The 15,066-nt window shown below is 43.1% G+C and overlaps 1 protein-coding gene across 1 annotated transcript in view; it reads left to right on the top strand.

The window, feature by feature from the left end:
- The first annotated feature begins 1,086 nt into the window (after positions 1-1,086).
- Positions 1,087-15,066, top strand: part of LOC130306059 (uncharacterized) — a 151,750-nt gene continuing 137,770 nt past the window's right edge. The window contains exon 1 of the mRNA XM_056552062.1: positions 1,087-1,156. The gene's annotated coding sequence lies outside the window, so the exon portion shown is untranslated. The remainder of the gene's footprint in view (positions 1,157-15,066) is intronic.

Here is a 15,066-nt window from a genome sequence, read left to right as displayed (position 1 = left end):
GCATCATTTTGGATGCTATAGGTACATAACTGTCAGTAAGACCACAGTAAAGACACATTTTTTTTTTTTGCAATCCTCTACAAGTAGTAAGTAAATACATTTGCTCTTTGTACATTGCGTGCACTAAGCAACCTCTGCTAGTAGCCCACCAGGTAAGCCATGGTAGCCTGCAGTTTAACAACTATGGGGGAGATTTATCAAAACCTGTCCAGAGGAAAAGTTGCTGAGTTGCCCATAGCAACCATTCCGATCGCTTCTTTAATTTTTCAGAGGCCTTTTTTTTTTGTTTTTTTTAGAAATGAAAGATGCGATCTGATTGGTTGCTATGAGCAACTCTGGACAAGTTTTGATAAATCTCCCCCAATGTGTATATATGTATAGACATGTTGGCACCACCTTTAAGTAATTGTCACATAGTCTGATGTTTGTGGAAATGTATGTAAAAACATTTTATGTGCTCCTCCTTGTCATGTTTATTAAATGTTTATAAATGAATCATGCCTATTCATGATTTAATTTCCTCATGCACTTTTTACTTTATTTCCACTACTTTCCTAACCAACTGAAAAGGTCACACGTAAAATAATCCACCTCTAAGGTGAAGTGTATGTAGAATAAACAGTCCCCCATTGTCACAATAGTAAAAGAAAACCTTTGGCCAACCCCCCAAAATGAGATTGTATGATCATTAAATATCTCTTTATGGTTTCTTGATATGCCTCCTATACCTGAGATATAAGGGTTAATATTTTGTCTGACAATTCAGGGAATCAGTCAGATGGGCGTAAACTTAATTTTAAAGGGGTGTTCCGCCCATAGACATCTTATCCTCTATCCAAAGAGACTCCGCTTACTCTTTCGACACTTCCATCTCCCTTTCAGAAGCAACCAGGAGAGATCTCAGATGGTGATTGTAAAAAGACAATCAGTTGTTTCTTACTACTCTCTAGGTCTAATGGAAGTGGTCCTAGACTCCCTTAGTCTTAAAATTCGTACAATCTGATGTGAGATGTTTGGCTGCACAGAGATGGATGATGTGCTAGTTCCTGTTTTTTTTCTTCCTCACCAGGAGGGATTCTCCAGACTTCCTGACAGTCTGGCCATAAACTGGAGCAATAGATTTCCTCTCATCACAGAAGTTCTGATGAAGATTCAGGTGAAGATACAACAGTTATTGTAATTCTTGCCTTTTAACTCAGTAGGGGGCCTCATTGTACATTGGAACTTTCAAGGGGCTTCCACTGAAAAATTCCTCTTTATCCAGATCTCCTTAGTGAGAGCAACATGTTGCTCCTGTCTCCTCAGAACTTACATCTCACTGCTTGAAAGCTGACAGAAAGTTAAACAGATTTGTAAATTACTTCTACTAAAAAAAAAAAAAAAAAAATCTTAATCCTTCCAGTACTTATCAGCTGATGTAAACTACAGAAGAAGTTCTTTTTTTAGTTAATTTTCTGTCTGATCATAGTGCTCTCTGCTGGCACCTCTGTCCATGTCAGGAACTGTCCAGAGCAGGAAAGGTTTGCTATGGAAATTTGCTCCTACTCTGGACAGTTCCTGAAACGGACAGAGGTGTCAGCAGAGAGCACTGTGGTCAAACAGAAAATAAGTTCAAAAAGAAAAGAACTTCCTTTGTAGTATACAGCAATTTACTGGAAGGATTCATTTTTTTTAATTTACAGTAATTTACAAATCTGTAACTTTCTGGCACCAGTTGATTTAAAAAAAAGTTTTTTACCGGAGTACCCCTTTAAGGTTTTAAGAGGAAGTGGTGAATAACTTGGGTTACTCACATAGGCCCTCTACTATAAAAGTCTATAACATAGGGGAAGCCTGTTCTGAAGAGTGTCTCCTGCAGGAGGTGTTTAATAAGGTTTAAGATACAGTCCTAGGTGAGAGTCTCCTAGAACTGTATCCACCTTTTCCAGCCCACCAGTCGCCTGAAAGCTGAACTAATTTATGCAGGCTGAAGTCAGAAAACGCATAGCCGAGACGTTTGTGACTAGTCGAATCAGAGTAAGTTCGCTCCTCTCTATCAGCCACTACTTCATGTGTAGTGTTAGCTCGTGTCCTGAGACCAAACCTGATTACACTACCTACAAGATCAATATGTGGAGGGTTAATGTTTGAATTATATACCCATTGACCAGCTACTAGGGGTGGTCCAAAAATACACCATATTTTCCCATAAACTGTACAATACCTAGTAGGTTTTAATGAACTCTATACAAATGGATTAATTAAAAACTTGTGCTTAAATCCACTAGTCAGAACAAACACAAATGCTGCTTGTTACGATCGGGCAGCCCTCCGTGTCTCTGTGTTCCAAACAGCTGACTGTCGTACAGTTAGATGGTGGATTGAGAATTCAGCACTTCTCTATATAGCACGTGCCCATGGTCTCGTGGTGTAGCATGTCCAGTATATGTTTTAAGTGCTAAATCCGCTATCTGACCGTAGGCCTACTGCAGATCCAGGGCAGTCAGCTGTTAGGAACACAGAGATACGGCCAGCTGGCTGATAGTAACAAGCAGCATTTGTGCTAGTACAGACTAGTGGATGTCAGCCCAAGTTTTTAATTAATCCATTTTTGTAGATTAAAAAAAAAAAAAACTTACTAGGTATTTGAGTTTATGGGAAAATAGAGTGTATTTTTGACAGGGTCACTGTGACCGCACAGGGACCCTGGCGCAAGTGGTGTAGGTGGCCATTACACACCACTTTCCTGTACTAGTGTGAACCTGTCTCTATATTAAGGTCTGTAAATTAATGCTCCTGTCTCTATATTAATGTGATATGAGAGTGTTTTGGCTACACATTCCAGCTGCAGGGTTTCCTTTCACTTCCCATTATCATGGTCTTTGCAATAGGGGCAAGACTTACCCAATATGGTGGCATACAACAGACTCCAGAAGCTCTGACAGACATTTTTGATCCCCTGTGGAACATGGAAAGGGATCCTTAGTTCCAGCTGGTAGGCTGGAGGTGTACTTTGGTTCCTCTGTAATGGGATGGTACTTTTCCATGCTGCCACTAGCTTGAAACTAACCACTGGTGGGCTAAAAAATGTAAAGTAGTTTATCCCTTGAGTTACATGGTTCCTAAGGTCTCAGGCTGGGTTCACATCATGTTTCTTACAAACGGGGACTGGATCCAGCTGGGAAAAGGGAAAAATAGGTGCTCACGAATTCAAGCCAGACCCAGCCCCCATTTCATTAATTTTAATGAGCCGACTGGAGTCAGATACAGGGAAAAATCTGCGTCCGGCTGGGATATGGTAGTGTCAGTTTTCCCATCTCCCAGCCGGATCCGATCCCCATGTGAACCCAGACTAAAAAAGACAAGAATCCATCAAGTTCAACCTATAATCCAGAGGAAGACCAAAAAGAAAAACCCTTATGGAGACATATCAATTGTTCCTTTCTAGGGGGTCCTTGCCAATTCCAAATATGGCACTCAGAGTAAATATCTGGATTAATGTACCACCTCCAGAAATAATTTAACTATAGCTTGTTGGTAAGGTAGCCCAGCATACCTTGCAGCTATCATCAAAATCATGTGAGCCCGGGTTATCCAATCATTGCTTTGCATTATGTGTCATACAGCTCCCAGGCCTATGAGGACACTCCATTGGGAAAGGGGGTTTAAGAGCTGCTTTTTTTTTTAAGAGAACAGGAACGACTCATTCCATAAAGACTTTACAAATCTAATAACATTTCAGTAAAAGCTGAGCAAAACATTAATCAGTGGGCTGACTTCAGAGAGTGACCTCCTGTCCCCTGAGGTACTGTGTCCAGTTGGTGCACTACAAATCCGAGCCAGCTGAGCAAAGCAGTGGGCTGACCTGTATAACATAAATACACATAAAAAGCACCGAATGTGAAATATACATTTAGGCTAAGTTACATATATTTTCTGGGTTTAATTGATTTAACATAGCTATGCATTTAAAAGTGTTGCAAGTGAACATGGCATAGCAATCTAAGGACAAATCACATGTATTTTTATTTAACATATAGGCCCTGATATTCTAAGGGTGTTGAGTTTTTGCTAGTGTGAAATGTTTCCGACTTGCAGGATTCCACTTTATTAGCTATGAAGATACAACAGACTGCACACCAATTAGGTCCTGTACACGACCGATCTGTTCAAAATGACCTCTAAACCAATAATCAATAATTAATAACACCAGCTGACCTACACCAGTGATAAGAGGTGGCTTAAAACATAACTTTTAATTGTTAATCTCAAATAAAAGATTCATATAGTACAAATAGTGCCGTTTTGTGCATGTACCCAATGATCTTTAAACCAGAGTAATACTGCTAAAAGAAGAAATCAATATTCCTTCATCAATAATATTCAAGTAGGGAGTGCTATAGTGTTATACAAGCACATCCAACTAGTGGTCATTCAACATACAATTACTCCCTCAGTCAACCCAAGTGGTGACTGATATGCCCAACGCGTTTCTATCGCCTATTTCAGTGATGTCATCAGGGGAGATAACATAGGAGTCAATCTCAGAAGACCGTCAGGATATATATCACCTGAACTGACTCACACAAGGGGCCACAGCATGCCAATGTGCATATCATGCGATGGCCTCTTGTTTGCAGTACTTAGATATATAAAAAAATATCAACAGAAAGCCATATGGATATATCTCCTAGAGTCCGGTGCCAATGGGGGCTTATCCTGCAAAAGAAGAGAAAAAGGAACACGTGTATAGACAAATGGCCATATGTAACTGTTCTTTGTTTAAATCAGTCAACATAACGTTGTTCACTCACTCAACACCTCCACTTGGCTGCCCTGTAAAAAAAGATAGACATGGCCCTATTCAATATTCAGTTGTCCATTCCACCTGTAAGGAGAAAATGCTCCATATGGAGTGTACTCACTGTTCCGTGACTTCAATAGAGTATACCGGCGGCGCGCACTCTCGCAGTGGCGAAGAGGCCGGCTGATATCCAGCCCAGTGCGCTGCCGGGGAAGCCGGCGTCTGACATTATATCCTGCGCGACCAATGCGTCACGTCCGGTGCGCCCGCCCTGCTTCCCTGGGCGACGCGTCCTCTGGCGGTGCTAGGTTACCAGCACACGCCGGACGTGTTAACTGTTTATGGTCCATGCAGGAAGTTCATGTATTTTCATAAAGGTCAGTAACTGAATTATCCTAGTATTTCTAATATGGAACAAGATAGTTATCTCGATTGTCACTGAGGAATCTAGATACATATACAAATATTTAAAGACCAAATATTTGGTACCACACATTATGTGAGAATCAAATAAATTATGCATTATATAAATAATTTATTATATTATTAAACAGGGTCAAAAAACAGGAGTTACATATAACTTCCAATAGGGGAGGGGCAACGTGCACGAGGCTACGAGTGCGGGGGGCTATACAATGAGCCAACTGGGTGGAGTAAATAAACAGTGTACCCTGATGCATGAGTGCGGGTGAGAAGGGGAAATAGGCTGGGCCCTAGGTGTAATAACACCCTACTTGGCCCTAATGTCACAGCCCTATGCCTATGCGGCTTCACCCCTAATGGATGGCCCCACTCTGGAACCTCCTATATACCCTGACGATCCTGAGTTCCTATTGGAGGTCTATCTCTAAGGCCCACTAGGGTCTCCCCTATCTACCTAGATCCTCCAATAAAAACTCCACCCAGTGCGTCTTTACAAAAAACATGAAAAATTGAGTTGCTCATTTAAGCCGTGGGGGGTATAGGTTTTTAACTTATGGATCCATTTGCACTCTTTTTGGAGTAACAAACGGTCCAGATCCCCTCCTCTTGGAGAGCTGCGTATGTGTTCAATACCCTAAATCTGACACTGTACATGTCATTAGGATGATGTTCCCTCATATGTTTGGCCAACGGTGTATCCCTGTTGTTGCGGATGTCACCAATATGTTCAAGAACCCGTCTACGCAGTTCCCGTAGAGTCTTACCCACATAATAGCTCAGGCATGGACACTGGGCCAAATAAATCACGGCTCTCGAACTACAATTAATGAATTGCCTGATCTTCAGATTGCCACCATACACATCACTCGTAACCTCCTTTGTCTTAAGCACATATGCACACGCTTTACAATGGCCACATTTATAGCAGCCCAAAGGTTGTGCATATCTGTCCAGCCACGTATTGGCCCCTCTCCTCATTGGAGCCAAGTGGCTCCTCACCACTGTGTCTCCTATACTTTGCCCTTTACGGTAAGTAATCATGGGTCTCTCACCTATTACCTCTCCCAAATCTTTGTCTAACTTTAAAATATTCCAATGTTTTGTCAAGGATTCCCGAACCACAGAGGCTGCATTATCAAAGATACCTATTATCCGTAACTGATTGCCCGTGACTTCCTTCATGCTTGGTCTCAAGAGTGTCTCCTGTGGGGTCATTAATGCATGTTTATAGGCCCTTCGAAGCACATAATCAGGATAGCCCCTATTCCTAAATCTTCTACGTAATTCAATCGCTTCCTGTTGGAAGACCCTCAGACTCGAACAATTCCTCCTCAGTCGGAGGTATTGGCCTTTTGGAATGCCCCTTTTGAGGCTTACTGGGTGACAGCTGTTCCATCCCAGCAAGCTATTAGTTGATCCCAAGTCAGGAAAGTTTTCTAACCAGCATTTTCTTGGTGGAAATCTGCAGCCATTTATTCACAGGATTTTCTGTGAATTCAATAGTAAATAGGTCGGGTGGTGAGAACATGCCCCTTTTCTGCCTGACCACGCCCCTTTTCAGGAGGCCATGTCCCCTTTTTGTCCCACTGCGCAACATTTTGGTGCACATCTTGACAAAACTGGTCTGGTTTACAAAAGTAAATCAGGGCCATAGTATTTCTACGTGGGTTAAACATAAGTACACATTTAAAAGTGTTGTGAGTATATGTGGCATAGCCATCCAAGGCCATGTTACGTGTATTTTTTTGTTTTAATTTAACATATAGTATTTCTACCTGGGTTTAACATAACTTCGAATTTTAAGTGTTCAGATTGAATGCGTTTAATAAAAATAAAAAATTAACCATGGCATGTGTAGCTGGGTTTAGCATTAATGCACATTTCTAGCTTTGAGAGTATAAGTTGACTAGTAGGTGAGTGACAAATCACCCCAATATGTGGTAGTTGGATAGGGTAAAGGACCGAGCACCCCTGCCATGTACAGTGCTAAGCAGAAGGATATTATTAGCGAAGAGAAGGAGTTGTATAAGGACAGTCAACCTTTGTAGAGTGTTGCAGAGGAGGTAAAAGCAGTGGCCAAGCATATCACTAGTGGGACTGGGGATGGTAGGCGTAGTGGGGATACTGTAAGGCATCATGATGGATATGCTAGGGGGGGAGGAAGGAGCTCATGATGATAAAGTAAGCCATGGCCCGGGTATGAGTATAGGAGCTATGTCTCTACGTAGGTACATGTAGCGGCATCACAAGGCTGCCTGGGACAGTCAAGATGCTCCACAATGTGAGGAAAACTTTGCCCCTGCTGCTGCTGCTCTAGATCCCTCCTAACTATCAGCCAGGCCTTGTCTGTCTTCTCCTCATTAGTTTTGTGTCTCCTCCTCTATCCCATCAGTTGTCTATTGAGGAATCTATGTCATACAGACAACAGTATTCGTTCAGTCACCTGTTGTAGTGTGACTTAATTTGCATCTGGCCAAGATGTTGGTGGTGCAGGCGCTACTGTATCCACTTGTTGGCTTCCTGTCCTTTAGGCAATTAATAGGGTCTGCCCAGCCCAGGTGGTGCATACCTATTTGCTGTCATTTTTATGAAAAAAAGATGTCCCCACTTTGCACAATCATGTGGCAGAAACGGTCAGGCACTCCATGCAGTAGTTTTTGTGCAAAACAGTGCATTTCATGGTAGCTATGGCCAGGGCTAATCAATGTCTTTTATGGCGCACTGGGCCAACATTCTGCAGAACAAAGCTTCACCACAACAAGGCCAGGAAATAGTAGTGACACCTCCACAGTTGCTCCAATCAGCATCAACTTCTGACACATGCTGCCTATCCTCCTCCTCCACCTTATCCAGGTCCTCCTTCATGGACATCTTGCATGCCCCCTCTGTGAAGAGAGTAGCTTACCCTGCTTGAATGCAGAAAGGAAATCCAGTTCCTGTAGTGCAGTATAATAGCTCTGATGCAAAAATTAACCAGCTTAACGCCATAGCTCTATCTAAAGATTTTAAGGAGACATGGGGGAGACACTACCAGTTGGAAAATTAAAGGAGTTCTGTAGTGAAAAATAAATGATCCCCTAGTCAAAGAATAGGAGATCCTTAGAAAGTTATAGATCACGGGGGTTTGAGTGCTGGGACCCCCCACGATCTCCTGAATGGGGCCCCAGCAGTCTGCAGGAAGGGGGCATGCTGACTCCCACACGGAACGCCGGCCAACGCACCCCCTCCATGTATTCCATAGAGATACATGGAGTTGGTGTGTTGGCCACGGCTTCCTACCAGGGTCGGAATGGCCACTTCCGGCAGACTTCAGGAAACTGCGGGGAGGGGGGTGAAGGAGGGTTCCCAGCAGTCGCTCCCCCCGTGATTTATAACTTATCCCCTATCCTTTTGGATAAGTTTTTTTTTTCCGCTACACTACTCCTTTAAAGGCATAGAGAGATTCTCTAGAAATTCAAGAGGAGGTGATCTGAGACCTGAACTATTCAACAGGGAATACACCACTGGAAAAAAAAAATTCTTTTTTTTTTAAAATCAACTGGTGCCAGAAAGTTAAACATATATTTGTAATTTACTTCTATTTGAAAATTTTAACCCTTCCAGTACTTATCAGCTGCTGTATGTTCCAGAGGAAGTTATTTTCTTTTTGAATTTCCTTTCTGTCTGACCACAGTGCTTTCTGCTGACACCTCTGTCCATTTTAGGAACTGTCCAGAGTAGGAGCAAATCCCCATAGCAAACCTATCCTGCAGGATAGGTTTGCTATGGGGATTTGCTCCTACTCTGGACAGTTCCTAAAATGGACAGAGGTGTCAGCAGAAAGCACTGTGTTCAGACAGAAAGTAAATTCAAAAAGAAAATAACTTTCTGTTGAGCATACAGCAGCTGACTGGAAGGATTAAGATTTTTTTAATTAAATAATTTGCAAATCTGTTTAACTTTCTGGCACCAGTTGATTTGAAAAAAAATAAAAAATTATAATAATGTTTACCAGGAGAGTACCCCTTTAATTCCAGATACCCACACGGTATGAATTCCGGACAAGATCTGATTTTGACCGATTAGCATTAATACAGTATGAAATTTTCAGGGGTGTATTATAAAAATGTACTGTTGTATTCTTGTTTAGGGATGTACATTTATGAATATATATATATATATATATATATATATATATATATGTATTACACATACACACACACACACACACACATACATATACTACTAGCTAAGTACCCAGCGTTGGACGGTTTTTCCTGCTTAATCCTTGTGTCGGAGGAAAGGCAACATAGGAACAAGCACTTGTCCTCATATCACGTTCTCACATCCCATACTTATGTCATCCAAAAGGGGTGTGGCTTACATTGCAGGTGTGGCTTTGTGAGATGTGGTGGGCCATGCGGGAGAGGTGTGGCTTGCAAGCCAGACTGACGCACTCACCAGGAGATGCAGAGCAGAGATGAGATACTTGCATGCAACTTGAGACAAAAAAAACATTCTTCATGTAACGGAGTAGGTTAGGGTTACTTTATCTATCCTATATTTTTATTTGATATATAAGTAATATATGTACCATGTATTATTGAAATATATCCAGCCATTTGGAAGTTATGTTGGAACATATATTTCCCATAGACTTGAATAGGATTTTAACCCCTTAAGGACCCAGCCCAAATATACCTTAAGGACCTGGCCATTTTTTGAACATCTGACCACTGTCACTTCAAGCATTAATAACTCTGGGATGCTTTTACCTTTCATTCTGATTCAGAGATTGTTTTTTCGTGACATATTCTACTTTATGTTAGTGGTAAAATTTTGTCGATACTTGTATAATTTCTTGGTGAAAAATTCAAAAATTGGATGAAAAAATTTAAAATTTTGCATTTTTTTTAACTTTGAAGCTCTCTGCTTATAAGGAAAATGGATATTCCAAATAAATTATACATTGATTCACATATACAATATGTCTACTTTATGACTGCATCATAAAGTTTACATGTTTTTTACTTTTGGAAGACATCAGAGGGCTTCAAAGTTCAGCAGCAATTTTCTAATTTTTCACAAAATTTTCAAAATCTGAATTTTTCAGGGACCAGTTCAGTTTTGAAGTGGATTTGAAGGGCCTTCATATGATAAATACCCCACAAATGACCCAATTATAAAAACTGCACCCCTCAAAGTATTCAAAATGGCATTCAGTAAGTGTGTTAACCCTTTAGGTGTTTCACAGGAATAGCAGCAAAGTGAAGGAGAAAATTCAAAATCTTCATTTTTTACACTCGCATGTTCTTGTAGACCCAGTTATTGAATTTTTACAAGTGGTAATAGGAGAACAAGCCCCCCAAATTTGTAACCCAATTTCTCTCGAGTAAGGAAATACCTCATATGTGTATGTCAAGTGTTCGGCGGGCACATTAGAGGGCTCAGAAGGAGCGACAATGGGATTTTGGAGTGTGAATTTTTCTGAAATGGTTTTTGGGGGGCATGTCACATTTAGAAAGCCCGTTGGTGCCAGAACAGCAGAAAACCCCACATGGCGTACCATTTTGGAAACGACATCCCGCAAGGCACGTAACAATGGGTCCAGTTAGTCTTAACACCCCACAGGTGTTTGACAACTTTTCGTTAAAATCGGATGTGTAAATGGAAAAAAAAAATTTCACACTAAAGTGCAGTTTTTCCCCCAAATTTACCATTTTTACAAAAGGTAATGGGAGAAAATGCCCCCCCAAAGTTGTAACCCCATCTCTTCTGAGTATGGAAATACCCCATGTTAGGACGTAAAATGCTTTGCGGGCGAACTACAATGCTCAGAAGAGGAGTCACATTTGGCTTTTTGAAAGCAACTTTTGCTGAAATGTTTTTTTGGGGGCATGTCGCATTTAGGAAGCCCATGTGGTGCCAGAACAGCAAAAATACCCACATGGCATACTATTTTGGAAACTTCACCCCTCAAGGAACGTAACAAGGGGTCCGCTGAGCCTTAATACCCCATAGGTGTTTGACGACTTTTCGTTAAAGGTGGATGTGTAAATGAAAAAAATTAATTTTTTTACTAAAATGCAGTTTTTCCCCTAAATTTTACATTTTTTACAAGGGGTAATAGGAGAAAATGAGTATGGAAATACCCCATGTTAGCACGTAAAATGCTCTGCTGGCGAACTACAATGCTCAGAAGAGGAGGAGCGCCATTGAGCTTTTGGAAAGAGAATTCGTTTGGAATGGTAGTCAGGGGCCATGTGCATTTACAAAGCCCCCTGTGGTGCCAGAACAGTGGACCCCCCACATGTGACCCCATTTTGGAAACTACACCACTCGCAGAATTTTATAAGGGGTGCAGTGAGTATTTACACCCCACTGGCGTTTGACAGATCTTTGGAACAGTGGGCTGTGCAAATGAAAAATAACATTTTTCTTTTTTACGGACCACTGTTCCAAAAATCTGTCAGACACCTGTAGGGTGTAAATTCTCACTCTACCCCTTATCCAAAATGGGGTCACATGTGTCGTGGGTCCATTGTTCTGGCACTATGGGGGCTTTGTAAACACATGTGGCCTTCAATTCCGGACAATTTTTCTCTTCAAAATCCCAATGGCGCTCCTTCTCTTCTGAGCATTGTAGTTCGCCCGCAGAGCACTTTAAATTCACATATGGGGTATGTTCTTAGAAAAGATGGGGTTACAAATTTGGGGGGGCTTTTTTTCCTATTTTCCCTTGTGAAAATGAAAAATTAAGGGTAACACCAACATTTTAGTGAAATTTTTTTTTTTCATTTTCCCATCCAACTTTAATGAAAATTCGTCAAACACCTGTGGGGTGTTGAGGCTCACTATACCCCTTGTCACTTTTCGTGAGGGGTGTAGTTTCCAAAATGGGGTCACATATGGGTATTTTTTTTTGCGTTTGTCAGAACCGCTGTAAAATCAGCCACCCCTGTGCAAATCAACAATTTAGGCCTCAAATGTACATGGTGCGCTCTCATTCCTGAGCCTTGTTGTGCATCCGCAGAGCATTTTACGCTTGCATATGGGGTATTTCTGTACTCAGGAGAAATTGCGTTACAAATTTTGGGGGTCTTTTTTTTTCCTTTTACCGCTTGTGAAAACAAAAAGTATGGGGCAACACCAGCATGTTAGTGTAAAAATTTTAATTTTTTTACGCTAACAGGCTGGTGTAGCCCCCAACTTTTCCTTTTCAAAAGCGGTAAAAGGAAAAAACAGACCCCTAAAATTTGTAGTGCAATTTCTCCCGAGTACGGAAATACCCCATATGTGGCCCTAAACTGTTTCCTTGAAATACGACAGGGCTCCAAAGTGAGAGAGCGCCATGCGCATGGGAAGACTAAATTAGGGATTGCATAGGGGTGGACATAGGGGTATTCTACACCAGTGATTCCCAAACAGGGTGCCTCCAGCTGTTGCTAAACTCCCAGCATGCCTTGACAGTCAGTGGCTGTCCAGAAATGCTGGGAGTTGTTGTTTTGCAACAGCTGGAGGCTTGTTTCTGATGACTCCCCTGGGCATTTGCGCGGGGTGCCTGCTTATTGATATCAGCAGTCACCCCGGTCCGGTCCTTAAGTACCAGGACGTCAAGGCGTATCCATACGCCGTTTGAAAGTTATGCTGGAACATAAATTTCCCATAAACATGCATGGGACTTTAAACTAAAGCCCTGACCCTCTCAAATGGGGATGGGTTAGGGTTAATTTATCTATTCTATGTTTGTAGTTGACATTTAACCCCTAAAGGACCAAGGACGTATGAGTACGTCCTTGGTCCCGCTCCCGTGATATAACGTGGGGTCCCACGGTGACCCCGCATCATATCACGGCGGGCCCAGCGTCATAGTGAAGCCGGGACCCGGCTATTAACCCTTTAGCCGCGCACTCAAAGTGAAAGTAAAAACTGCCGGTTAGCTCAGTGGGCTGTTAGGGATAGCCGCGGCGAAATCGCGGCATCCCGAACAGCTTGCAGGACAGCCGGAGGGTCCCTACCTGCCTCCTCGCTGTCCGATCGCCGAATGACTGCTCAGTGCCTGAGCTCCAGGCATGAACAGTCAAGCGGCAGAATCATCGATCACTGGTTTCTTATTAGAAACCAGTGATCAATGTGAAAGATCAGTGTGTGCAGTGTTATAGGTCCCTATGGGAAATTAGTTGTGTGAGTCAAAATGGTTTAGACTTGTTTGTTTAAAAATGTTTCCATGAATCAAAAGTATTCATGTGTTATAATTTTCCAAACATTACAACAATTATCCTTGTTTATCAGCTTTGGTGTTAAATTGATTTAAACCTAATATTGCAAATGTGTTCAAAAAAATATGAACATTAACCCATACCGGACCCCTGACGTAATGTTACGTCCCGACACCCTGGGTCTTAAGGACCAAGGACATACAGTTACGTCATGGGTAGTTCTGGTCCCCGCCGGTCGGGGATCGGACCGGGATGCCTGCTGAAATCATTCAGCAGGCATCCCGTGCAAATGCCCAGGGGGGTCATTAGACCCCCCCCCCCATGTCGGCGTTCTCCGCGATTTGCGGCTATTCCGGCGATGCGGGTCACGTGACCCGCTGACCCGGAGATACAAGGGGGAGGTGGCGATTTCGCCACCCCCCCAGGATCGCTGCTATTGGCTGGATGATCGTCCAGCCAATAGCAGCCGGCAGGGGAGGAGTTAACAGCATCCTCCTGCAGCTCCCGCGGCTGGCTGGGTTCAGTCAGCGGTCAGAGCTGCTGGAGGAAGCCGGGGACCCCCCCTCTGCCGAGATCGGAGCCCCCAGAGAAGAAAAGAAGCCCCCCATAGATCAGGGAAAGCATACAGCCCAGGGAAAGGTAGGGTAAATAGTAAAAAACTGTAGTAAAAAAAAAAATTCCCCCCCTAATAGGTCCCCAAGGGTCTTCTGCATATTAGGGGTTCAGGGCGCTGCATTAGCCCCCCCCATTTTTTTTTTTTGGCTGCAGCATATTTCTCCCCCCATATAAGTGTGTGATTTCTAATCACACACCGTTATATATAGTATACACTAAGCACACACACAGTACATAACCCCCCCCCCCACACACACACACACACACACACACACACACACACACACACACACCCTCCCCCCCCCCCCCGCCACCGCCCCCCCCTCCCACCACCATAGAGACGCTGCCAGGCGAGGCCACGCACCCCCCATGATAGTGGCCCAGTGGCCGGCACTAGTGTGAGTGGTGATGCCGCTAGTACAAGGAGTCCGACCCCCCAGACAAGTTTACCGGAGCCCCCTTCCGGTGAACCTGTCTGGAGACCCCCAGAGGGTTATCAGCCACGGGTTCCGGAGTTTGTTGGCAACTCCAGAATCCGGATTGACAATTCTGGATTCACTGAAATTGACTATTTCAGTTATTTTTTCAGTGACAGTTTTGTCAATCACATGGTGGAGCAGACGAATCTGTACGCCAGGCAGTTCATCGCCCACTAACCTGATTCTTTTTTGGCAAGGTCCAATGAATGGTGCACCATTGATGCAGCAGAAATGAGGACATTTTGGGGCCTCTTGCTGCATATGGGCCTGGTCAAAAAGCCCAGTGTCAGACAGTACTGGAGCGGGGACATCCTATACCAGACCCCGCTTTACAGTATGGTCATGACACAGAGGTGGTTCGAGGCCATTTGGAAATGCCTGCATTATGCAGATAATGAGGCATGTCCACCCCGAGGTGATCCCGCCTATGACCGGCTTTACAAAGTGAGGCCGGTCATCGATCACTTAGGGGCCAAATTTTTGAAGGCCTATGTACCCCTCAGGGAGCTCTCGGTTGATGAGTCTCTTATCAGCTTTAAGGGGAGACTCATCTTCCACCAGTATATTC

This window comes from Hyla sarda, chromosome 1 (genome assembly GCF_029499605.1).
Source record: "Hyla sarda isolate aHylSar1 chromosome 1, aHylSar1.hap1, whole genome shotgun sequence".
NCBI classification, from domain to species: Eukaryota; Metazoa; Chordata; class Amphibia; order Anura; family Hylidae; genus Hyla; species Hyla sarda.
Note: the sequence above shows the minus strand (reverse complement) of the source record. Positions and strands in the feature narration are given on the sequence as shown.